The sequence below is a fragment of the Asterias amurensis genome, chromosome 2, assembly GCF_032118995.1.
Source record: "Asterias amurensis chromosome 2, ASM3211899v1".
NCBI classification, from domain to species: domain Eukaryota; kingdom Metazoa; phylum Echinodermata; class Asteroidea; order Forcipulatida; family Asteriidae; genus Asterias; species Asterias amurensis.
Window position 1 is genome coordinate 6,253,458 of NC_092649.1, and position 26,063 is coordinate 6,279,520.

Consider the following 26,063-nt stretch of genomic DNA (forward strand, 5'->3'; position numbering starts at 1 on the left):
AGCGGCAGTGCAGTCAAGATACATTTGACTGATCGTACCATACATTTTGCTTTGCCTTTTAGCCATTATTCTCACCGCCTTACTTACTATGGCTACCACACATCGGGCACCAAAACAGTGGTGCTTGAATAAAATTGAAACTGTGAACTCTTTCGAAAATTGGCGTCAGAATTTGCACTACACTCTCTCCCTCGACCAGAATTTTGCTCCGTTTCTACTCGATGGCTCACAGTGGGAGAAAAAGGCCAAAACTTCTCCCCTCCGTGGATTCACTGATGATGCCGATGACATCCCCTTGCCCCAACGTAAAACAGCTCAACAGAAAGTCAACATGCTTGAGCTTATGCTGGGCCAGATTGCAAATTATTGCCCTGTTATCTCACGTAACACCATTATCAAATCGTCCACATCAATCTGTAATATCTGGCAAGTGATTCGCCTCCATTATGGCTTCCAGTCTACTGGCGCACACTTACTCGATTTTGCTGACATCCACCTCCAACCGGATGAACGCCCAGAGGACTTATACCAGCGCCTCATGGCATTTGTTGAGGATAATTTGCTCCAGTGCAATGGAGGAATCTCCCACCATGGGGAAGAAGTCACTGAAGATGAGGAGCTCTCCCCTTCCCTTGAGAATTTTGTTGTCCTCACTTGGCTCCGCCTTATCCACACCAACTTACCAAAATTTGTCAAACAACGGTACGGGACGGAATTACGGTCACGCACCCTAGCTTCAATCAAACCGGAAATTTCCCAGGCCTTGGACTCACTGCTAGACGAAGTGCATAACAGTGACGATGCTAAGGCCATGCGAGCCTTCACCACTCGCCCACTGAACACACCTCGTACTGCTTCTTTTACCTCTGCCCCCAGCGGCCGGTTCCCCCCCAACTCAAAGCCCCGTCCTGCACGTCCCCAGAAGACATGCCCTCTCTGCAAGCAAGTCGGTCGCAGTGACACCCGCCACTTCCTCAGCGAATGCACATACTTACCAGAACATGACCGTAAGTACATCGCGAGAGCCCGACAAGTTGCGGACATATTTGCTGACCAGCCCACAGATATTGAGTCGGATCATGATGGGGATTCATGCACCTCGATCCCATCTCCCCATGTTGAGGCCCCTGCGTCATTCCGAGTGCAGATCAACCAATCCCCCTACATGGACATGTTTTATGGCCATCATACCACCCGTGTCACCATTGATAGCGGCGCCACGGGCAATATGATTCGTGCATCCACAGCAAAGCGCCTGGGTGCCCATATTACCGAGAGCTCCCAATCTGCTCACCAGGCTGATGGTTCTTCACCACTCACCATCACTGGTGAAACTCGACTCAGACTCACTCGCGACAACCATACCTTCATGTTCGAGGGCTTGGTTGTTGATAACCTTGATGTTGACATCCTTGCCGGCACGCCATTCATGTCTGTGAATGATATCGCAATCCGCCCTGCCAAACGTCTCATCACCCTTGGCGATGGATCCGCAATAACATATGGCTCGCCCAAGGGGCCCTTGACAAGCAATGCCGTACGACGTGCACACGTTTTGCGTGCACCCACCTCTTCCACCACGGTTTGGCCGGGGGAGTTCATTGAGCTAACCCTACCAAAAGACATATCAAATGATGAACTTTTTGCTCTTGAGCCTCGCACGGACACAGCCAGGGCAAGACCCGATCAGTCATCGCGGCTGTGGCCTCCCCCCGACATCTTCACTTCTGTCGCTGGAAGAATCCGCATCCTCAACTCGTCAACAGAACCGCAAGTTCTCAAACGCAATGAGCACTTCTGCCAAGTTTGCCCCGTCTTCACCCCTTCCCCGTCACCCGATGTAGTACAACAAAGTGTGCCCTCTCACGTCACTCCGAAGGCCCGCCCTGCCATCGCTCAACTCCATTCACACTCCGCCAGCTTGGACCCCGACCACAATTTGCCTGATGACACCAGAGCACTGTTCTCATCTCTTATGGCTGAATTTGATGAAGTCTTTGATACCGAATACAAAGGGTACAATGGTGCCTCCGGCCCCTTCGAGGCCGTCGTCAACATGGGTCCCGTGCAACCTCCACAGCGCAAAGGCCGCCTGCCCCAGTATGCACGTGATAAATTGTTGGAGCTACAGCAGAAGTTCGACGAGCTTGAAAAAAAAGGTGTCTTTGCTCGCCCCGAGGACATCGGCATCTCTGTGGAATACCTCAACCCTTCATTCCTCGTCAAGAAGTCCAATGGCGGTTTTCGATTGGTCACGGCCTTTGCTGACGTTGGCCGTTATAGTAAGCCACAGCCGTCTCTCATGCCTGACGTCAATTCCACCTTACGCCTGATTGCACAGTGGAAGTACATCATTGCCACAGACCTCACCAATGCCTTCTATCAGATCCCCCTTTCAAAAGCCTCCATGAAGTATTGCGGAGTCGCCACTCCCTTCCGCGGCATCCGTGTCTACACCAGATCAGCCATGGGCATGCCAGGCTCCGAGACAGCCCTTGAAGAGCTCATGTGCCGCGTACTCGGTGATCTTCTCAAGGACGGTGTTGTCGCCAAAATTGCTGATGACCTCTATTGTGGCGGAAACACACTAGACAGTCTTCTCACCAACTGGAGGCGTGTGCTTCATATCCTTTATACCAATGGCCTACGATTGTCTGCTAAAAAGACAGTGATTTGTCCGACCACCACCACTATCCTCGGATGGATCTGGTCTTCAGGCACCCTTCATGCCAGCCCTCACCGTATCGCCACCCTATCAACATGCGCAATCCCGGAGAGAGTATCCGCACTGCGTTCCTTCATCGGTGCCTACAAAGTACTCGCGCGGGTGCTCCCAAACTGTGCCTCAATCCTTTCCCCATTGGATACTGTCATAGCAGGACGCCAGTCCTCCGATTCTATTGTGTGGTCCGACGAATCTCGTTCTGCTTTCAAGAATGCACAGTCAGCTCTGTCGGCGTCTCGCACAATCACGCTTCCTCGCCCTACTGACCAGTTATGGATTGTTACTGACGGTGCAGTTAAGAACCATGGCATTGGCGCCACTCTGTACGTTACCCGCCAAAACAAGCTGTGCCTCGCTGGTTTCTTCAGCGCCAAACTCCGCGGCCGCCAACCCACGTGGCTGCCCTGTGAAGTTGAAGCCCTTTCCATTGCTGCATCGACCAAGCACTTCAGCCCTTATCTCATCCAGTCGACTCGCAATGCTGCCATCCTCACCGACAGCAAACCTTGTGTACAGGCTTACGAGAAGTTATGCCGCGGTGAGTTTTCCTCGAGTCCCCGCGTCTCCACATTCCTCTCTACTGTCAGCCGGTACCAAGCGACTGTACGCCACCTCGCTGGCTCTGCCAACATTCCGTCTGACTTTGCTAGCCGTAACGCCCCAGCCTGCTTGAGCCCTCCTTGTCAGATTTGCTCATTTGTCCAACAAGCTGAGGAGTCTGTTGTATTGCGCGTATCGGCACAGGATATTCTCACAGGTAAAGTGAAGTTGCCGTTCACGAGCCGGGCTGCCTGGTCTGCAATCCAATCTGAATGTCCTGATCTACGCCGCACCCGGGCACACCTGGTGCAGGGGACACGCCCCTCAAAAAAGGTCACTAATGCTAAAGATGTCAAGCGCTATCTTCAGGTTGCATCCCTGGCCAAGGACGGTCTGATCGTCGTTCGTCGCGATGTTCCACTCGCTCCAACTCGTGAATGCATCGTTGTGCCTCGTCAAATTTTAGATGGCCTACTCACAGCGCAGCACATTCAACTCGACCATCCATCTAGCCACCAGCTCAAGTCAATCGTTCATCGTTACTTCTTTGCTCTCGACATGGACAAGTCGATTGACACAGTTACAACCGGATGCCACCAGTGCGCTGCACTTCGCACTGTCCCATCTACAATCCACCTCCAGTCTTCGTCCGACCCCCCAGATGCTCTTGGGTTCTCCTTCGCTGCCGATGTAGTTAAGCGTAATCGCCAGCTCATCCTCGTGCTCCGGGAAACTGCCACTTCATTCACCACATCTTGCCTTATCGAAGATGAGCGCCGCAACACTCTGCGGGATGCACTGATTTGTCTCTGCATAGGCCTTAGGCCGCTCGATGGCCCCATGGCAGTTATTCGCACTGATCCAGCGCCTGGCTTCAAATCACTCGTCAATGACGAGCTCCTCCGACGTCACAGGCTGTCCATCGAACTTGGGCGGGTGAAAAACCTCAACAAAAACCCTGTGGCGGAAAAGGCTGTCCGTGAACTTATCGATGAGTTGCTCCGTCAGGACCCCATGGGTGGTGCCATCTCTCCTGTGACCCTTTCTGTTGCTACCTCATGCCTCAATTCACGCATTCGTTCCCGTGGACTCTCAGCCCGTGAAATGTGGTACCAGCGTGACCAGTTCACTAACCACCAAATACCCTTCTCCGATCAACATCTTATTTTGGAGCAACAGCGTCTTCGCACAGCCAATCACCCTCATAGTGAACATGCTAAGGCCCCTGGTAAGATGCCCCCCCTCGAAACTGCTGTCGAGATCGGCGACCTTGTGTACCTCCATGCTGACCGCAACAAGACACGCAGTCGCAATCGCTACCTAGTTGTCTCCATCGAAGGCGTTTGGTGTAACGTTCGGAAGTTTGTGGGCAACCAACTCAGGAGTACTTCTTATCGCGTGAACCGCTCGGAGTGCTATAAGGTGCCCGCTTCGTCCCACGTTGTCCCTCCCCCATCCTGCAGCCCAGACACCGAGGATGACACTGAGGACCATGACCCCGTCCCGACACCTAGTCCTCCCGATCCTCCGGACATTCCCAGCAAGCTTTCAACACCTGCTTCGACCGCTCTTGAGGAACCCTGGTCTGTGCCTTATCCACCTGAGGCCCATCTTGGATCGCCCCAACCACCGCCAGTAGTTGTTTCACAGGACACACCCTCCCTTGGACCACGACGCTCTTCGCGCTTGCTTCGTCCTCCCAAGTACCTTGATGACTATGTTACGGACTAATCACCTCGTTCTCCTGTTGGATTGTGTTTTGGCTCGTTTTGTTGTATGTTTATATGGGGCAGAATAATCCCCAGGGCCAGAGGGTAGTCCATCCCTATGACGGCTCTATGTTCCCTTTTGCGGTTGCGTTCCTCGTATCCTGTTTGTGGCTTGATATCCGTCCATTGTTTCTGTGGACCTCAGACATTTTTAACTGTTGACTTTTTATCATGTAGTGTTCTCTGTTTAAGGGATTTCATTCCCCTCTTTCATTTGTTTAAGCGAAAGAAAAGTAGTCGCGCCAGTAGTTGTTATAGCGCCCTCTTGCGAGGGGTTTGTCTTTGTTTACATCGCCATCTTTGTTGTTGCGATCTTCTCCGTCTATAATAAAAGTCCTTGGATAAGCATTCTAATTGGTATTCTGCTGTGGCTACTTTGTGGTATTGCATCCTCCTCCTACCTTGGCGTAGGACTCGTCTTATCTCGAGTTAGGATGAGTAACTCGTCCTAACTTAGGATTAATCTGAAGGTCTGCAAAGGACTCTATTGGTAATTGTCACAATCCAGTCTTCTCACTTTGTGTATCTCAACATATGCATAAAATAACAAACCTGTGAAAATTTGAGCTCATTTGGTCGTTGAAGTTGCGAGATAATAATGAAAGAAAAAACAACCTTGTCACACGAAGTTGTGTGCTTTCAAATTCTAAACTTGAGGTCTTGAAATCAAATTCATGGAAAAGTACTTCTTTCTCGAAAACTACGTCACTTCAGAGGGAGCCATTTCTCACAGTGTTTTATACTATCAACCTCTCCCAATTACTCATTACCAAGTAAGGTTTTATGCTGATAATTATGTTGAGTATTACCCATAGTGTCCACAGCCTTTAAGATAGGAAGAGTTTTGTGAAATCGAAGGCGGGACACCTTGTGCCGGGACTCTTGCCTGAGACGGGAGGAGCTGCTTACAGCAATGGAGGACCAATGTGTAAGGTCCGCATCGACTGAATGAATGCAATACATTGTGATAGCTTTTTGCTATGCTATTTTTAAAAGCAATCCTTGACTGCTCTTTATAGACTTAGCATCAGTGATAAACCCAGTACCCAGTTCCGTGATAAACTACGACTGAATAGAGAACTATGCATGAGAACAGTCTGGATAAGGTTTAAACTGTTGCGTTCACAATGTGAACAGTTTAAGAAGGCCCCAAAGTTTAGAACTCACTGGTCTGTAAAGCATGCATAAAATGACTGAGCATGTCGTCTTACAATCATCAACATTCACCAAATACCACGCACAAGGCGGCTTTTGTACCACAGAATAAGAAAACCAAAAACTTCCTGTCTTTTATCTGGAAGAGATTACCGGCCTGAGGTCAGTCACCTTTCAGTTTGTTTTTTTCCTTCATTGGAGCCCATTTTGTGTCTGTCAGCCAAGGAAAGAAAGTAAGCCAGGTGATAAAATGGGGGCATTTGTTGGGTGTAAAGGTTGTGGGTACTTAACCCTATAGGTGTTGTGTCAGCAAGCTGGAATGTAGCCTAGGTGACTGTCTGTTGACTTGGTGAGGGGTTAGTCAGAGCATAGAGAAAGGACCATTGAGAGGGGTGTGTACAAGGGCATTGTACTCATCTTGAACTTGTAGTTGTATAATCTAGAGTAATGGTGTAATAAAATGGGCCCTGAAGTCAATGGTTTTAGTTTGAAGGGATTTATAAGACATTGATTGTTGGCAACCTTATGCGTTCCCCCAGAAAAATAGTCTGTAAAAAAAAAAAAAAAAATTGCAATGTGATTTTCTGTTAGAATGTAGTTCAGTTGATTATTATTCCCAAGCAGTAAAAATGTAAACAGTGCGTAGACCAAAAGTGAGACCTGTGATATTTGTACTGAACGACACAGCTGTTAACAGATGGCACGCCACGACCCATATGATATCAACTATGCATTTAGGACATTCATTTCCATCGTCTAGTTTTTTGAAAACTCACCATCAAACCAATCTCTTCGTACAAATTTCGCCTGCAGAATGCCTAGATCTGTGGCTCTTTTTTGAACTTGTGACGACACAGTTGACATGTTTCATCACTCTTTTTTAAAGGAACACGTTGCCTTGGATTGGTCGAGTTGGTCTTTGAAAAGCGTTTGTAACCGCTTTTTATAAAATGCATATGGGTAGAAAGATGTTGTAAAAGTAGAATACAATGATCCACACAAACATGCCTCGAAATTGCGTGGTTTTCCTTTTACCTCGTCGACTAACACGTCGGCCATTTATGGGGGTCAAAATTTTGACTCCCATAAATGGCCGACCGTGTTAGTTCGCACAGTAGAAGGAAAACCACGCAATTTCGAGGCAAACATGTGTGGATCATTGTATTCTCCTTTTAAAACATCTTTCCAACCATATGCATTATATACAAAACGGTTACAAACGCTTTTGTTTTGACCAACTCGTCCGATCCAAGGCAACTTGTTCCTTTAAACATTGTAACATTTTCATGGTTAAGTGGGACCTCAATGCCTCACGTCTACTGACAATGTCATTCACACTTAAACATAACTTCTTATTTAGTGCTAAAAATAAAAAGACCATTAACTAGGCCAACCTAAGAGGGAGAAAAAAAACCTTCACCAACCACCTAAATTTATTTTTCCGGAATCTTGAAAGCCAACAACTTCCTGGGGCTTGAGTGCGGCCAATCTTTGAGCAAACCTTGCACAACGTGTCGGATATTGTCATAATTAGAGGCATCCTCCCCTACCTTTATTACCTCGCTGACCCGGTCAAACTGACTGTCAACTTGTGACTTGTTTTGAGGGTTAAAATTTTCTCTATTATTAGCCAGCATGCAGTACCTTTGAAACTTTTATAAAAAATGTGTAAATCTGGTATTTAAAATGAATTTCAAAGCTCAAAAGATTTGTAAACTTGGCGATAGAATTGTGGAATATTAAACATTTTTCTTGCCAACCCCCCCCCACCTTTTTAACCCTGATTGACAAATCTCAGTCTGCCCTTCCTTCTTCCGTGGTTTTCCCCCATGCCTAAGTGCTAACCCTCAGCTTTTACTGGTTAACAAAAAAAATCCAAGATTAAACATTTTCACTCATTCATGGTTTAAAAATATCCCCAGTTTAAGGTGTGGGTGTTAATGGCAACAATTAGGACTTTTCTCCTAATCCTAATTATGTAATCTGCATACCCAGACAGTGTTGCAGCCTTATCAGCTTCAGACAGGTAAGCCTATGATATAGGATTATCCCGTAATCCTTCAGCATGGTGTTTTAGTTGGAACCCTGGGGGCTGTATCAATAATGAGGCGTTGTTTTCTCAAGTTGTCTGAAGATTTTAGAAGGTTTTTAGAATCTGAAGTTGAGTATTGTTTTGTGGTGACCTTCGGGAGTGTCAAAGGCCCTGTTCACACTACATAGCTAATTAATAGGAACACAGACTCCAGCAAATTCCTGGGGAATGTTTACTTACCCCCACTACAACTACTTATTTCGCAGCATTTTTTAGCCGCTGTTTAATAAAAGGTTAAAAAATATATAACCCCCCCCAAAAAAAATAAATAAATAAATAAATAAATAAAAATAAATAAATAAAGATAACACAAAATAAATCCCACACCAAAACGACACAAAACCTGAAGCTAGTATGATGTGCCATCCTCTGTCTATCCCTACATTAGGTTTTGGAGATTTTTAAATTTATGTTTTATGGTAAGCCTCTTAATGTTTTCAGCAGATGTACAAGTCTAGCATTGCTAACTTATGACTGTGGTGATGGGTCTTATTACAGTTTTAAAGGGAATTCATTTGGTCTTCACACAAGTCTGAGTTACTCTAAAAGTCTCTCTCTTGATTTTTAAAGTGAGGTTTTGAGTTTTAGATAAGACAACGTAGTCTTCACAAGAATAGGCAAGTCAGTTGTCTTATGTTTTTGCTATAATGTTTGTTATAATGGTTTATATTGATGCCTTACACGTGTGTAGTATGCTAGTTATTTTTTAAGCATGAATATCTTATTCTTTCAAACGGAACTACATACATATCCATGTACAGTACGGTAGCTCTCTATCGTATGAATGCCTAGAAGCATTATGCTCCAGGCATTGTCTTGGTGCCCCTTGAAATGTTACAGTAGAAATTGAAAAGTGTCCCTTGTCCAACTACCCCTTCAAAAATTAAGAATAGGCTTGTGCTTCAATTATTGAGATACAAATATGTACACAACTGGAAAAGACATCAAAGCGCACGAGCACTTTCCTTGTAGTTTCAGAATTGCATTTGACATTGCTGATGCAACGGTCCTAGGCTTAACACCAAGCAGCTCGGCCCTACTCTTAGTAATGTAGGTCAGAGGTGCTGTATGGATGCAGCAGGTCAGCCCTGTTGTTGACTATCTCCAAGTTAAGCTGCCAACTATCACAGGTTGGGAACCTTGACTCGTATTGACAGCCTACTTCAGAGGTTTTCCTGCTGCTAGTCCTTCCAGTTTATGCCCGCGGAAAAAACAAATTTTTGGAAAGCTTGCTCTTGTGTCGTCCACCCCCCTCCCCTTTACTGTTTTCAAGTTCATTACATTGATGTATTTGTTGAATGATATTTGGATAACTCACTAGTAATGATATGGGGGTACTTAAGGTCAAAATAAACTTGAAAAGGAAAACAAAAAAGAAGTTTGGTAAAAGATAAAAGAATAATGTTCTGCAAATAAATTATTAGGTTAAACAGCGTTCTCCCTCAACAGTGGTCCGCTGGCCAATTGCCAGTTCTGAACACCAGTCGCAATTCCCTGCAAGTGTTATAGAGAGCATCCCTGTTGCATTTGAAATACGGACTAGTGAAGTTGACTGGTTCTGCTGGCCACTTCTAAAAACGTTTAGGGCAAATCCTGTTAATGTGTTCACATGTACCCGCTATGTAAATTAGTAGATAAAGTTGCATTACATGTAATTAGGCATTGATTAAGAATAGTTAATCCTAATGGAGTGTGCTGTTAATTATATCTAAAATAATTCATAACAAGTAGGATTTGAAACATTTGCATGGTGGAAATACGATATGGAAAGGTTTGCGGTAACACCATGTAATAACTAACTCTGATGAGTTGGGGTGGTTCTGAAAAGAACCGTTGTTTTAACTCTAATAAGAGGTCAAACCACAGTCATTTGTAAATACAGGAGAAAAGCACATCAACAGTCAGTTAAGGTATAAAGTACCCCCCCCCCCAATCAAAAATAATAATAACAAATAAATAAATAAATAAGGGAATAAAAGAGTAGTGATTCGTTTTTTCACGGCCGTTTAAAACCTTAAAGGGTCATGGCCGTGTGATTAAGGCCCTCGCCGAAGGTATTTATGAATACAAATTAAATTAAAAAGACAAATTTTTGTTTATCCTGTTTGTTTTACTATGACAGTATTACAGGTTGAAATATTTCTCAGAGCATTGGGGATGACTCAAATAATAGCTGAGCTTTCATACTAAAAATAGAAAATTTTCTTCTTTTGGAAAACAGCAAATCCTCTAGACTTGTGTATTTAACCATGGTGCAAGGAAACATAGTGGAACATAAAGGCGACAAAAATGTTAGTGAGGAGAAAAGATGACACTGTAGCTAAACATGTGAGACAGGTTTCAAGGATTGAGATGATGGTGACCCAAAACCTGTTGTCACTCTTAAAGGCAGTGGACACTATTGGTAATTACTCAAAATAATTATTAGCATAAAACCTTTCTTGGTGACGAGTAATGGGGAGAGGTTGATGGTATAAAACATAGTGAGATACGGCTCCCTCTGAAGTGCAATTGTTTTTGAGAAAGAAGTAGTTTTCCACGAATTTGATTTCGAGACCTCAGATTAAGAACTTGAGGTCTCAAAATCAAACATCTAAATGCACACAACTTCGTGTGACAAGGGTGTTTTTTCCTTTCATTTTTATCTCGCAAGTTCGAATAACCGATTGAGCTGAAATTTTCACAGGTTTGTTATTTTATGCATATGTTGTGATACACCAACTGTGAACGCTAGTCTTTGACAATTACCAATAGTGTCCAGTGTCTTTAAGCAGGAGCAGCTGCTGATATAGATCCCCTTCTATCTCTCTTGACCTGACCCAAGTAAAAACTGCATCTTGTTCACACCCACTAAAAACCCTCTCTACCTTTGATTGTGTTTCACCAAAGTACATTGACCATTGCTCGTTGAGCCAGGCTGACCAGATCAGAAGTCAGTGCACGTGGAGTATTTGTATGAAATAATAATAGCATGTTTCCGTCGAGGGTTTTCACCTCCCTCCTGGGATTGATATCCAATCCAGCCACCTTCAGGCTCTCTTTGACTCACGAGTGGTAATCATTTCGATCCCAATCTCAAAATTGAAATAATCGTACACTCGTTTCTATCCCCCGTCTCCCCATATTTTGGTATTCACGTCAGGCCCCCGAGTGCCGCCCAATCGATGTGTTAAGAGATCAGGCGCTTTTTACGCCCGATATTGATACTGGTCCCAGCGTTTTACCGGAATCCACTCGAGCAGAAGTGGTATGCTCATTGATCCTGGGAGGGACAGTGGGAATAAATATTCACTCTTGCCTTTAATAACTGCGTCAGAATTAGGGGAATACACGCAACCACTGATGTGTGATGGTGTCATCATGTTCTCTTTTTATCTATTTATTCTAATCGTGCGGACGAGAAACGAACGGGTAACCCGATCTTTAGACATGGGGACCGCTAATCCCTAGGGGTGGGAATGTTGAGCATCGGCGGGAGGGAAAAACCATCGAAGCGCTAGGTGGACCTGCTGGAATTCAGTAGAGAACGTGGCTTGTAATTGCCCACAGCAGTCACAGGTCCAAAAAAGGAGCAGGGGAATGGCTCAGTCTTTAAATACTAACCGACAGTTAGGGAGTGTTTTGTATAGAAAATTATTGATCGCCAACAATGCTTCTAGCCATGTTGTTTCCGATCATACTTTATTAACTTTTGTTCTCCATCATTTATCAAGTGCTAAACCTAAACCAATATTTATGAAGCTGCCTAGCTATATAAAAAAAGTCTTGCTTAGCAACAGCAGATGATCAGTGGGGATTTCTTGCAACTGGTTTCATGCTAGTTTTTGCTTGGGAATTAAATATGCTTTGCAATATTTTCTTTTTTAAAAGGCTTTCCCTGCTCTTTCCACATGAATACTGTTAGAATTCCTGTTTTGATCATATTTATCAAATACAGGGAACTTCTAAAACTCATTCCGACTTCAATTTTGGTACATTAGTGAGGTTTCTTTGTCAACCTTCTCAACAAAATCGAAGCTTGAACACTGCTAGAACTATTTTATAAACATTAGGCAATAATCATCTTATGAACCTCTTAACTGTGTAAATCTAATATTTGTTTTAAGGCCTAGCTTTAGTCTAAATGCCGAGTTTATTCCTAAGTAGTGTAAGAAATCATAACATGACAAAGCGTCCTGAATGCTTCCCCCATCCATCTCTAAGATTATCTCATATGCTCTGCCTCACTGCTCCCCGAACCCATTAACAGGGTGCATTAATTATTGAGCGTGGTGTCACCCGGGTGTCTCCAAGATGCACCACTGGACCCTCTGACTCATCTATGTTTACTTTCTTATGAAACTTGAGATGAGTAGCCATGGATATTAAAATTCTCATCATAGATGGGGTATGGATGGAATGTCCACCAAAGATCATTAAACAAGGTCTTGGTCAGATCGTATTCAATCTCTGATGACACCAACTACGTGTTGGTAAAATATGTAAACTTGTCAGGTCTGTATTCTACTCCTTATATGGTATGAGGTTGTGAACCTGTGCCTGACATGTACAGATGCGTGCCATAATTTTCAGTGGCAGCCATTCTCAGTTCAACACAAACTGACTCCAACAATTACCAGAAGCCCATACGAAATGCATTGTCTACTCGGCTACTTTTGCTATTCTGTCAAATTTTATTTTGGAAAACATTGCAAAAATACACATTTTTCGTGCTATAAAACATTTGTGTGAGAAGTATTGTCTAGCATACCAATATTATGCCAAAGAGCAGTTAAAAGTGTTTGTGGAGGTAAATACATCCCCAACGCAATGTACATTGTAGGCCTACAGTGTATATATGTACATGACTATTGTAAATTGCACTGCCAACATTTTTGGTCAATATGTATTGATTGACATTCATGTATTAATTCATTAAAGTAATTTGAATATCCTGAAACTAAACAGGATAAGGAGTCAGTATGAGCCAGCAATTAGTCATTGTTCAATCGGTCAAAAATTCTCTACCAGCGGTCCGGTTGGCTAGTTCAATGTTAAAGATATCCCTAGCCAAACTGGTCCTGTGGGCTAGTCACTGAACAAGTCAAGAGGCAAACACTTAAAATGAAATGAAATGTAAACAAAGATACTTATTTCAGACATTTTCCACATATATTTAAGGCCATGAGGCAATTTACAGGCAGCCAGTTACAGGCAATCTCTAACAGAAAACTTTCCTACTTCCATCTCATGAGATAATTTTTATTGGGAGGAATCAGACAAATAACTCTTGCTTGTTCTACCGAAGTGTTCCTTTTGCGTGCAGTAGTGCATTTTGGTTGCCTTCAAGTTGCTTGTGTAAATTGCCCTGTGTGACGAGGCCTTTATAAAACTCTATAAAATAATACCTCTACCTGCCTACATGCTTAGTCTTGATCAATATATATTGATCATCACTGAATGCAATTAAACTATAATATCTACTTGATGAAGCTCCCTCCTAGCCCTATACTAACTCCGTCTCTCTTGCTCTCTCTCTCTCTCTCATTGCGCATTCTGTTTGTACCAGGGTTCCCTAATGGATCGTTAAGCCCGCATGTCCTGCTACTTTTTCTTAATTAAAAATTAAAATGCTGTACATAATAGCCATTACAGCCAGATTACAAAGATATCAGTCGAATGGCAATTAATCTCACGCTGTGCTTGGCCTCCTAGTAATTTTTCAATTTATACAAATTTTACGCAAACACATTTAATCATGTTTTGACACCACTCAATTTCATTTGTGTGGGAAAATTGATTATCTTAATTACAAGGATACAATGGTATTGAATTTGATCAACTAGTGCTTTTTGGACCGAATTTGCAAATTATTATGATAGTAACTGAAGAATGAACAAAATTAAGTTTAAAAACTTTGTCAAATATCTGAAAAGATACAACATGGAACATAAATAAACTTCAGTTTTAGGTTTTGGGGTGTTTTTTGTTTTTAGTTTTTTTTATAGATGTTATACGTGTTGAATCAGCTTAGATAGACTGACTGTCAGCAAATAATTTCGGAAAATGCAAAGTTATTTTGGGGATTAAAAACGTTTGCCATAAGTCTGTCCTAAATAAAAATTGTGGATAAAAATGTCATCCTGTGTGAGTCAGGATATTTTGGCTGGTTATGTAATTCTGGTAAGCTTTTTTTTTGTGTGCAACTTTTCTGCTAAAGCTGCTCTATGAAATTGAGCCCTTATCGTAACACATAAAGCGTAGGATCTTTTGCTTAATACACTCAGTCCAAATCCTTTTAAGTTCTTCAGAAGTTTGCGGAGATAACAGCTCAAAGAACCCAAATCCTTCTTAATCTTCCTGGTGTTCCTCAATATGACTAATAGCGCAAATTTTCAAACCAATTCTTTGTATAACGGTGAATATATTATAAGCTGTGAAAGGCCCATCTACATGTACGTTCATTTAAATGGAAGGTACATGTTTGGTTATTGTCAAAGACCAGTGTTCTCACTTGGTGTATCCCATCATGAGCATAAAATAACAAGCCTGTGAAAATTTGGGCTCAATTGGTCATCAAAGTTGCGAGAAAAAAACACCCTTAATGGACAAATCTGTGTGCTTTCAGATAAGAATAAAAGACTTCTAGCTAGAAGTCTTTTATTATTTTAGTGAGAAATTACCTCTTTCTCAAAAACTACGTTACTTTAGAGCGAGTCGTTTCCCACAATGTTTTATACTATCAACAGCTGTCCAATGCTCGTTACCAAGTAAGTTTTGAAGTTAATATTTGTTTTGAGTAATTACCAAACTAGTACCTTCCCTTTAATACTATTTGATGAAGCTACACACAATGAAGACTCCAATTTAATACCTAACTAAAAGTACACCCAGCTCATGGTCATTGTACTGTTGTTAATTCTTTGCTGTCACTTCTAATTATTTGAAACGATTGTGTGTGAAGTCTAGCAGCTTATGACAGAATCATGTACATTGTGAACGCCTAATAGAGTGAAATTAAAATCGGACAAGAGTTAGTTTCTTAATGGATGTTGTAAGTGTAGACTGTTGTCCTGGTGATGAATGTTGTTAATTTGGATGATATTAAAATGTTGTATGGGTTGATGTCTGGCGGACCATGGGTAGACGGATATTTAGCCTCTATTAAGTCCAGTAACCTCGTGACAACACAATGCCTATAACATTCACACTCAGTAGAATGTACACTTTTTTGTGTCATTCCACTCATTCTAGATAATCCAGAGGTCAAAAACTAAAACCTTGTTTTAGTCCATTTTTTCTTTGTTTTCATCCCCAAATTCTTACAATTAAAGGAACACGTTGCCTTGGATCGGTCGAGTTGGTCTTTGAAAAGCGTTTGTAACCGCTTTTTATAAAATGCATATGGGTAGAAAGATGTTGTAAAAGTAGAATACAATGATCCACACAAACATGCCTCGAAATTGCGTGGTTTTCCCGTTACCTCGTCAACTAACACGTCGGCCATTTATGGGGGTCAACATTTTGACTCCCATAAATGGCCGACCATGTTAGTTCGCACAGTAGAAGGAAAACCACGCAATTTCGAGGCAAACTTGTGTGGATCATTGTATTCTACTTTTAAAACATCTTTCCAACCATATGCATTTTATAAAAAACGGTTACAAACGCTTTTGTTTTGACCAACTCGTCCGATCCAAGGCAACATGTTCCTTTAATAGATACAACAACAAAAGTATAACCATATCCTCTGAAAAGTTGTTCAAAATTAATAATTTATAATAGTTTACAATTTTTGTTTAATAGTAAGTACATATGTAAATGAAGGAATTTAATATAACAAAACTTGAAGAAAACCCCCCAAAATAAATCATTTGACAGGCAATCAAACAAAAAAGCCTAACACAACGAAAGAAATCCAGGCAAGATATGGGATTCTTTCTTATGAACTTACATTGTACTTCCATCTCATACCATAGATAATGCATCATACAAGCTTAAAGCCATTGGACACTTTCGGTACAGAAAAAAAAAAAGTTCACAGATTTACAAATAATTTACAGGGTTTACAGAAGGTAATGGTGAAAGACTTCTCTTAATATATTATTTCATGAAATGCTTTACTTTTTGAGAAAACATTAAAACAATATCAATTCTTGATAGCGAGAATTACAGATTTATTTTAAACACATGTCATGACACAGCGAAACGTGCGGAAACCAAGGTTGGGTTTTCCCGTTATTTTCTCCTGACTCTGATGACCGATTGAGCCTAAATTTTCACAGGTTTGTTATTTTATATATAAGTTGTGATACACGAAGTGTGGGACTTGGACAATACTGTTTACCGAAAGTGTCCAATGGCTTTAAGACTTTGTTTCTACCCTCAGGGCCGTTGCCACCCACAAAACTGTCAAATACAGCGGGTCATTTTCTAGCCATGGGCAGATTAATGCGTGCTATTAGGGCAAGCGGAACACCTGATGGCTAATGAAAGAAAGTGCTCCAGGAACCAAAGAAGCCTCCCATCTTCGATCATTTCTTGATTCCATGACTGATCTTTGTCTCTCTCTCTCTCTGTCCTCTGACAACCTTGGCTATGATTTATGCCATCAACTCCAGGAATAATTCATGGACAATACTGGTAATAGAAAATCCCATGCTGTCATTTATCATCTTGAAGAAGCTGTGTGTAGGTACTGCTACAGTAGGCCAACATGGGAGATGAGACTCAACCGCTTGGGTCATCTTTAATATTTTAAGGCTGAATCACTCACCAGGGAATTCTTAAAGGAGATTTATACACAAATTATAGCGAAAGACTTTTTAATATATTGGAAATGTCACAGCAAATGGTTGAAGTAAGAAACGTATAAGGATCAAAGGAAGTTTGTTGTACATGACTGCTTTGCTCCTTGCTGTATTTTCCAGCTTCTTTTAGCAGAGATTGCTAATTTTCCCCTAAACCAATGAAAAGAGTGCTCGTGTTGAGCCTATTACAGTTTCAACTTTTTCTATCAGTTTGCTTTGCTATAAATGAAAGTTCAAAGTCCACAAGAACGCTGTTGTCTAAGCAATACATATATAAACATTTGCTTGTGTGTTATATGCCATCAACCTTAGAATAAGAGCCTGTGATTGGACATCCTGTGAAATAATTAAACTACCCACTAAAAAATAGAGGGATATTAGAAAATAATTGATTCCAAATTGAAATCGTCACTACAATTGACGATGGCATTTGCGGTTGGAACAAGGCTCTTGTAGAGGTTTGAATATCACAATGTTCCCCTGTACTTCATGTGCACTTTATTACAGGCCTATATGCTTTGTTTTTGAAAGGGCAAGGGCATCAAGGCATTTTCTCCTCAGTAAAGGGCACCCTATGAGGCAATTGTAAATTTCTTCTAGAGCATTTTTAAGGGCACCAATGCACTGACCATGGGGCTTGGGGGCAATCGCCTCCGGTGCCTCCGTGAAGTATCTGGCCTGTTATTAAGTTCTTGACTGCCTTGATTATGGTTTCAGAACAATTCACCCTTGGTTTGGGCAGTGAGGTTGGTGTAGTGGTATCTTTCCTTGCCTTCCACCTCGAGCACCCGGTTCGAATCCCACCGGGAGCACTGTGTGGATGGGGTTTTCAGTCCCTTCCTTTTTGTGTGAGTTTTCCCTGGAATAAATCTCTGGGGTTTGTCTCCCACATCTAACATTAAAATGTCCTTGTTTGTATTCCCTTCATGTTTTGTTTTTGGCTGGTACTGGGATTATGTTCGCTTTTCTGAGAGTCCTTGGCTTCGCAACCAGAATTAATAAACATACAATTGATTACTCATATAAATCACCTTGGAGAAGCTAGTATAAGGGTAACTTTAATAAATATCTAAAGGATTATGTCATGTTGTCATGGGGGGGGGGGGTCATCAGTGTCGATCAAGGCCATTACATTCCAAGGCTGTTAAAAAATTCATAGCCTATTAGAAAATGATAAAGGTCAGTTTAATAATTACAGCACACCATACCTGCATGTATAACTTTCATTGAGAATAGGGTTCAGTTAGCGGTTTCTGTACTGTTGGGTGCAAAATGGCACCGAGTTAAAAAAAAAAAAAAAAAAAAAAAAAAAATCCATTGCAGTTCTCATGAAATACTTCCCCAAACCATAGTGCCATAGAAAAATCAACTTTATGTTTGAGATTATATTTCTTAAGTTTGAAAAACAATTTGGTATCATAGTTTAGTTAAGAACCATCATGGAGAAACCTCACCCCCCCCCCCCCCCCCCCCGGTTTATGAGCCACAGCGAACGATTTCAGCTAGCAATTTTTGCATAGCAAAATATGTAGACTGAACTTCTTTTGTACGCACTGAATGCTGTTAGTGTGTAGCAAATGATGATCTTTAAGTAGCAACCTGGACATTTTGCGTAGCAATTTGCTCTTTCATACAAGGGAATAGTTCACTGAGCCCAACCAAGAAAATAGGGCAGAAAACAAAGATATTTCTGAACTACATGTTGGTTAACAATGCAGCACAACCATGAATATTGTAGTACGGCAATGCACAAGAAGTTGCACACTAGCTTTTTACATATGTATAATGTATGAATGTTGCCCTGCAGTTAATTCAACAAACAGTGCTATATTCCTCACATCGTTAATCACTTTGAATGCACTCATCATCACGTTCAAAATATACGTGTAGGTGACGCAAAGTTTCATACATTTATTAATGAGGAGCCCTATTAGCTGAAGTGAATCATCAACTACATTGTACACGTGAATTTGATTGTCACACTGTGTGCAAACAATGTCTGGGACATTAATGGATGTCATGTCAGGGGAGGCAACATGATCTATGCTGAAAAGTGTTGACTTGTTTCAGGGGCTGACTATGTTACTATGATTGCCTAGTGATTGGGGGAATGTTCACAGTAGCAACAATAGTTCATCAAATGATGCCGCTCTGAAATAATTGAATCACTCAGTTTGGTAAATCAATTTAATCACTGAGTGTAATATTTACTGAAAAATTATCCTTTGATAGAATGCGGATTTATATTTATTATTATTATTATTATTATTGTAGTTTTTCTATCACACTGCGACTGTCGTTATCAGTCTCCATGTACTATTCCAAGGAAGATGCAGGCAAAATATGACCAAATATTCACCAGCCCATAAGCCCAGTGACGATAGAGAAAATGGTGTCAAGATGGAACAGCGTCAGAAGCGCTGCTAGCCTCACATTTACCAGCCTAGGGCCTCTCCCTTATGACCCAAAGGATTTAGGTTCAACGTCACGCTGAGACGTGATGCAGAAATAATGTTAGATGAGCAGTTAATCCCCCTAAGACTTGTCATTTACCAGCCCAGAGCCAAGCACCCTACACCCAAGAGATACAGGTTCAACACCATGTGAAGATGTGATGCAGAAATAATGTTAGATGAGCAGTTAATCCCCCTAAGACTTGTCATTTACCAGCCCAGAGCCAAGCACCCTACACCCAAGGGATACAGGTTCAACGTCACGCTGAGACGTGATGCAGAAATAATGTTAGATGAGCAGTTAATCCCCCTAAGACTTGTCATTTACCAGCCCAGAGCTAAGCACCCTACACCCAAGGGATACAGGTTCAACACCACGTTAAGATGTGATGCAGAAATAATGTTAGATGAGCAGTTAACCCCCTAAGACTTGTCATTTACCAGCCCAGAGCCAAGCACCCTACACCCAAGGGATACAGGTTCAACACCACGTTAAGATGTGATGCAGAAATAATGTTAGATGAGCAGTTAACCCCCTAAGACTTGTCATTTACCAGCCCAGAGCCAAGCACCCTACACCCAAGGGAGAAGGGACATAGGTTCAACACCCCGTTAAGATGTGATGCAGAAATAATGTTAGATGAGCAGTTAAATCCCTATAAGAATTGTCATTTACCAGCCCAGAGCCAAGCACCTTAGACCCAAGGGATATAGGTTCAACACCACGTTAGGACTTGATGCAGAAATAATGTTAGATGAGCAGTTAACCCGTAAGAATCGTCATTTACCAGCCCAAAGCCAAGCACCCTACGATCCACAGGGGTTTGATAAAACATGCTGAGTCATAAGATATCACACTCTGGCTGTGCCCTGCCTCTTCCCCTGCTCACTAATCACACATCTGCGATCAGCGTCTCAAGCCACTTCAAATGCCCCAACACCCCCGTTGAGAAGTTAATGGTAATGGTTAGCCTGCCTAGACCCAAGCGGCACAGGAGGTGTGGACAAATGTAATAAGATGCAAAAGGAACGTCGGCCAGTAGTTTATTGTGCGCGTAAATCTAAACAATTAACTTTATGCATTCAGATTTAACTGTTTCATTGCGCTAGAATAAATGCAGTAAGGCCACCTACTGGCTTTATTATTTCACTCCATCAGACTTCGTATCATGTGCTTTCAGATCTGTATTATGTGCTACACTGAATATGTGTCACTGATCACTTTAGTTTAGAATGTTATTCCACCTGTGTAGAGGGAAAGTACATTGTTGTCTTGGGGAAGAGTAATTTAATTTACATCCTCTAGTTTTCAATAAATGAAACCATCCAACCAACCAGTGAACATTTCAATAAATGGAACGTCATACACATGAAGGTACATGTATCTGAGTGAAAATAACGATATCAAAATGCTGAATGATTTCTCAGGAATCGTGTGGACATGTACATGGGTATTGTTTCGATTGCAGAAATTTGGGGGGAAATAGTACTATTTTCTCACGTTTGACAGCACTTCAGACTAGTCCTACTTCAGATGGAGTTATTTATATGAATGATTGGAACTGGCTTTTGGCTTTAGAATCGGCACAGTGAGCCTTTGAATTTAAACTAAACAAAATAAGTTTTGGTTTGATAATTACCCATCCTGTTTGTTGTCTTAAAACAGTTTGAGTAAACCTCATACTTTGCTGACCATTGTGGAGAATCAGACCCTTTAAGTTTAAGCTACAAATGTAAGAACCTTTTAGTTTTTAGTTTGTAATGACACTTGCAAAGCAGTCGTATGTTGTGCAGTTGTACAGTGTGCTTCACTTATTTACACAGTTACACAACTGCCCACTGTAATGTACTGTACCTGCATAATTATTTGAGTGTAATCTCAAAGATTTAAGACAATTGCTGGCTGTATTCTTACAAAAATAAATACTTTTTACTTATGCACAGCGTGTACCAGGTGTTCATATTAGTGTTTTCTAAAGTGCTTATTCATGTGGAAATAAATGTTTCTGATATGAAATGAAATGAAGTATTCACCATTAGAGCTCCACAAGACTGCGCAATATTTTTGCAGTGAAAAAACACACAAAATTTGTACATGTACATTGTACATGTAGTAGAAGTATAAACAATTTACATACATGTACCATACATGTGGAATGGGATTTAGATACATACATGTACTGTACATTTACATGTAGTTTAATGTACGTTGTACTGTAAGATAACCCCTGGCTTCACAACTTGATCAGGAGAAGTCTAACACAGTGCATCTAATGCACAGTGTGGAGTGTGTACATGAAGCATACAGGCAAGTCCATTACACCATTTACAAACTATCTGGGAACTTCAGTAAGTCAGCATCAGTGTGGACTGTTACAAGTCTAGTGGTGTTGGATACCCTGACCCCATCTGACCTTTCAGCTACCCCTCATTACTTCTGTTGAATCCAGTCTGTTAGAATGATGAAATGCGATGACATACTGACACGTTATGCCTGGCTGGAACTCTTTTTAATTGACAGACAGATAATACAGTCCGGATGAATATGAAATCAACAATGGCAGAAGCGTTGAAATAACAGAACGCTTAGGGGCCTAATGTTTCTTTTTAAAATTGTTAACCTTTACAAACAAAGTTTAAACTGTTATTAAACAAATAAAACCCTGCTAGAATGAGTGAAGGTTAAAAGTAGTTCAAAGAAAAAAAATAAAAATATATATATATATAAATAATAAAATATCTAGTCCTTTGCTTAAAGAGCTAAGGTGTGTATCAATTTTAATTGTAATGCAATAAAAATAATCATTTAACAAAAGACTTTGTATTACAATAACTTTTGTCATCTTGTATGCGCCGTATTTTTAGATTTTTAACTGTGGGAGGGTGCTCTCAAACATATTTGTATCACTTTCAGGGTTATTTTATTCTATATCTAAAATAGTTATTATAGACTGAAACACATTACCACCACAGACATCTAATCCATCTCGGACAATAATATCTTTAAAGGAGCCGTTATAATCCACCTCTAAAGCAACTTAAAACTACGGCGAGAAAAAGGTGGCAGAACACCTTTTAAAACTGTGCTTAGCGAATCACTTATATCCCGGAAGTGATAAAAATACTATTGAGAGCACCTTCATGCAGTCAAAAATAAGGTGCATACCCTCAAAAATATGGGGGTACTCTTCAATTAAATTTCCATTAAAATTGTCGACTCTGGTCTTAGGTATCAACAACAACATTGAATGACTCTAGACTATTAAATTCTGATCTAGAAATGATTTACACATTAAGGTTGTACTGCCCCTATTTAACTTTACTCTGCCATGAGAGCTCAGTAATTAAGCGTGCTTGATTACTACACTAACCTGGTTGGTCATTTAACCTTGCTTAATTGATTTCCTGTGATGATTAAACAACCATAGTTGTTTGGGTCAATAGACACAGCACCATGAAGCCCAGGTGGGTCGCGCTTAGTGGGCTGAATGCATGGTCGTTTAAATTGAACTGTAACTTATTAAATAAGGGCAGTAATTGAATCATGTCTGTAATGAAATCAGATGGAGTCAGTACATGGAGGCGCATATGATGCTAGAACATTAAAGGGAAAGTAGAAAACTTGGGAATAAACAGGCCAGCCGTCAATTTCACAAAACTCTTCCTAACTTAGGATTAATCTTATGACTTAGGACGAGTCTTACCCTGCACTGTTGCATGCAGACCCTAAGATTAATCCTAAGTTAGGAAGAGTTACTCGTCCTAACTCGAGATAAGACGAGTCCTAACTCTTTGTGAAATCGGCTGGATCCTTTGTTTTTGAAAGGGCAAGGACACCAAGTCATTTTCTCCTTGGTACTTGGTAAAGGGCACCCACCCTATGAGGAAATTGTAACTTTTTACTGGAACATTTCAAGGGCATCAAGGCAATGAATTGGGAGCATGGAGGCAACCGCCTTTGTTGCCTCCGTGAAGTACCAGACCTGTTTAAATATCCATTCCATCCTCCCATTACTTTTGACCATGTGAGGGCTTCTTTGAACCCGATTTGGGTGATGCGAAACAAATAAAACAAACATTGGTTTCTTTATTGTTCCTATCTATTTGGCCATTGATACAAGAAAACAACATACAATCTTAATAAGAACTGTGATTGTAATGCAAGGACATTCACCAGGCATTTGGAATCTATAGTAGATGTAAATTTGCATATTAATTTTGTTTTTTACCCATATTCATACATGTGTACACCGATGTGTTAGCATGTTCTGTACTCAGTACATTCCAGAGCGTTGGAAATAAATCACCGGCATATTACTCGGGTGGGATTCAAACCCACAACCCTTGCAATTCTAGAGCAGTGTCTTACCAACTAGACCACTGAGATTGCCCGGTAGCTAGAGGCAGTTCAAATCCTATATTTTAGCATCAGGTGCAGCAACGATTATTGAAATTTGCATCGAGGATCTGAATAAAGAATATTAATTTTGGTTTTACCGGTATGCACCGAATGTGTGTTAGCACTGTGTACTCGTTACTTTCCTAAGTGCTGTGAAAAAAAAGTCCTAGGCATTATATGAAATCTGTTATGAGTTTGTATATATTGCCTCTGGGCAGGATTTTCTACTTGAGACTGTTAGAGTACTATCTGGGCAGATATCTAGTTCTCTAAGCCAATATTAGTGTGGGTAATAGGATTGTACATGTTTCAGATCGAGTTTAGGAAGACAGATTTGGGTTGACAAGTCAGAATCATTTTGTTTTTATAATGAAATTATAGAGATGTATGAATAGAAGAATAATAAAATGACAAGCGAGCTGGTCCTGCTAGCCAGGCACCAAAAAGTTAAAGACACTGGACTCTATTGGTAATTGTCAAAGGCCAGTCTTCACAGTTGGTGTATCTCAACATATGCATATATTAACAAACCTATGAAAATTTGAGCTCAATCAGTCGTCGAAGTTGCGAGATATTAATGAAAGAAAGTTGTGTGCTTTCAGATGCTTGATTTCGAGACCTCAAATTCTAAATCTGAGGTTTCGAAATCAAATTCGTGAAAAACTACTTCTTTCTCGAAAACTCTGTCACTTCAGAGGGAGCTGTTTCACACAATGTTTTATACTATCAACCTCTCCTCATCAAGAAAGGTTTTATGATAATAATTATTTTGAGTAATTACCAATAGTGTCAACTGCTTTTTCATGTGAACAAGTAGTCTATGCTCGGTGTTCATCAATCATACATAAGGGAAGTTCATTTAAGGAATAATCTAACCGTCTGATACTTAGGAGAGTGATGGTATGTCTTACTAGACCACTGTTGCCGTCTTACTGACTGGTCATGATGTCTTAGGTTAGACATGTAGGATGTGAGAAGGTACAGCAATTGGCTGTATTCAAAACAAGTCAAAACATAATTGGGGTGAAAATATTTGTCCAGACTAGCTTTGCTTGCAAGCATTTTGTATATATTTTCTGGGAGGTTAGAGCTCCTCTTTAAACTGCACAAGCTAAGCTGACAATCTAATATGACATCTTAATCCTATAATGTATCTTAGAATCTTGGTGTCAGACGTTGTTTTTCTTCTTCTGGTTATTCAATTTGTACGTTGGTTCGGTAAAGTGAGGAATATGACTAGAGTAGTTGTGATAAATGGCACTGATAGGCAGGTTTGTCATGATGTTATGATGATTTGGGAGCAGCAGATGGTTATGGGCATATAACTTGTGTAAACAGAGTCTAGGTTCTGGAAAAATGTGATGCAAATCAGCTAAATATGTACAAATCTGATCTCTCGCTCTCTTTTTTTCTTTTTTTTGGTCTTCATTTAGTGTTGTGTTTAAAATAAATTTAGCGCTGCATTTATGTATGAATATTCTAAACATATAGGAAGTGCATATCTTTATGATTTGTGGCACCCAATACCAAAACAAGGCACTTCCTGCTCAAGTTCATACTTGAGCTTATTTGCTGATCAAGCGATGAGAATAAGAGCTCTTGAAATACACTTAATTAGGACCTGAAAATAAAATTAGCTGTTGCAAACAACATATGGCCTGAAGTTTCGACCCTAGCAGAGTCTTTCTCGAAGGCTAAACGACAACACAGCAAACATGAACAGTATTAACTAAGTGAAACATAAGCAGTGAAGTGGAAATACATGAATGGGGTTAGAAAGCATACAGAAAAAAAGCAAGGGGTAAACAATGAATAGGGAAACAAAAGGGGGGTTGAAGGGAAGTGACTGGCTTGACCATAAGAAGATGGAAACACAAAGGACAATATGAATGGTTTTTAATTAGGACTGGTTAGGTATGATAAGTTAAATAAATCACTTCACATTAATATCAAGGCTGATGTTTTGTTTGTCTGTACTGTTAATGCCATCATGTTCAGTGAAATGTCTGATTTAGGCTTGGGTAGACTTCTGAGTATGGCTCCCTCAGCTACAGGATAAAAGAGGGTTGTGATGTGATGCTCATCAACTCATTCTCTGTGCCACTCGTAAAAGATGTGCATGTTCCATTGTTTCATCATGG

General features: G+C 41.0%; 1 protein-coding gene across 4 annotated transcripts in view; it reads left to right on the top strand.

Annotated features, from left to right (window-relative positions):
* The window catches only part of LOC139953205 (uncharacterized), an 88,607-nt gene that overhangs the window by 28,890 nt on the left and 33,654 nt on the right, over positions 1-26,063 (top strand). The gene's annotated exons all lie outside the window — the stretch shown is intronic.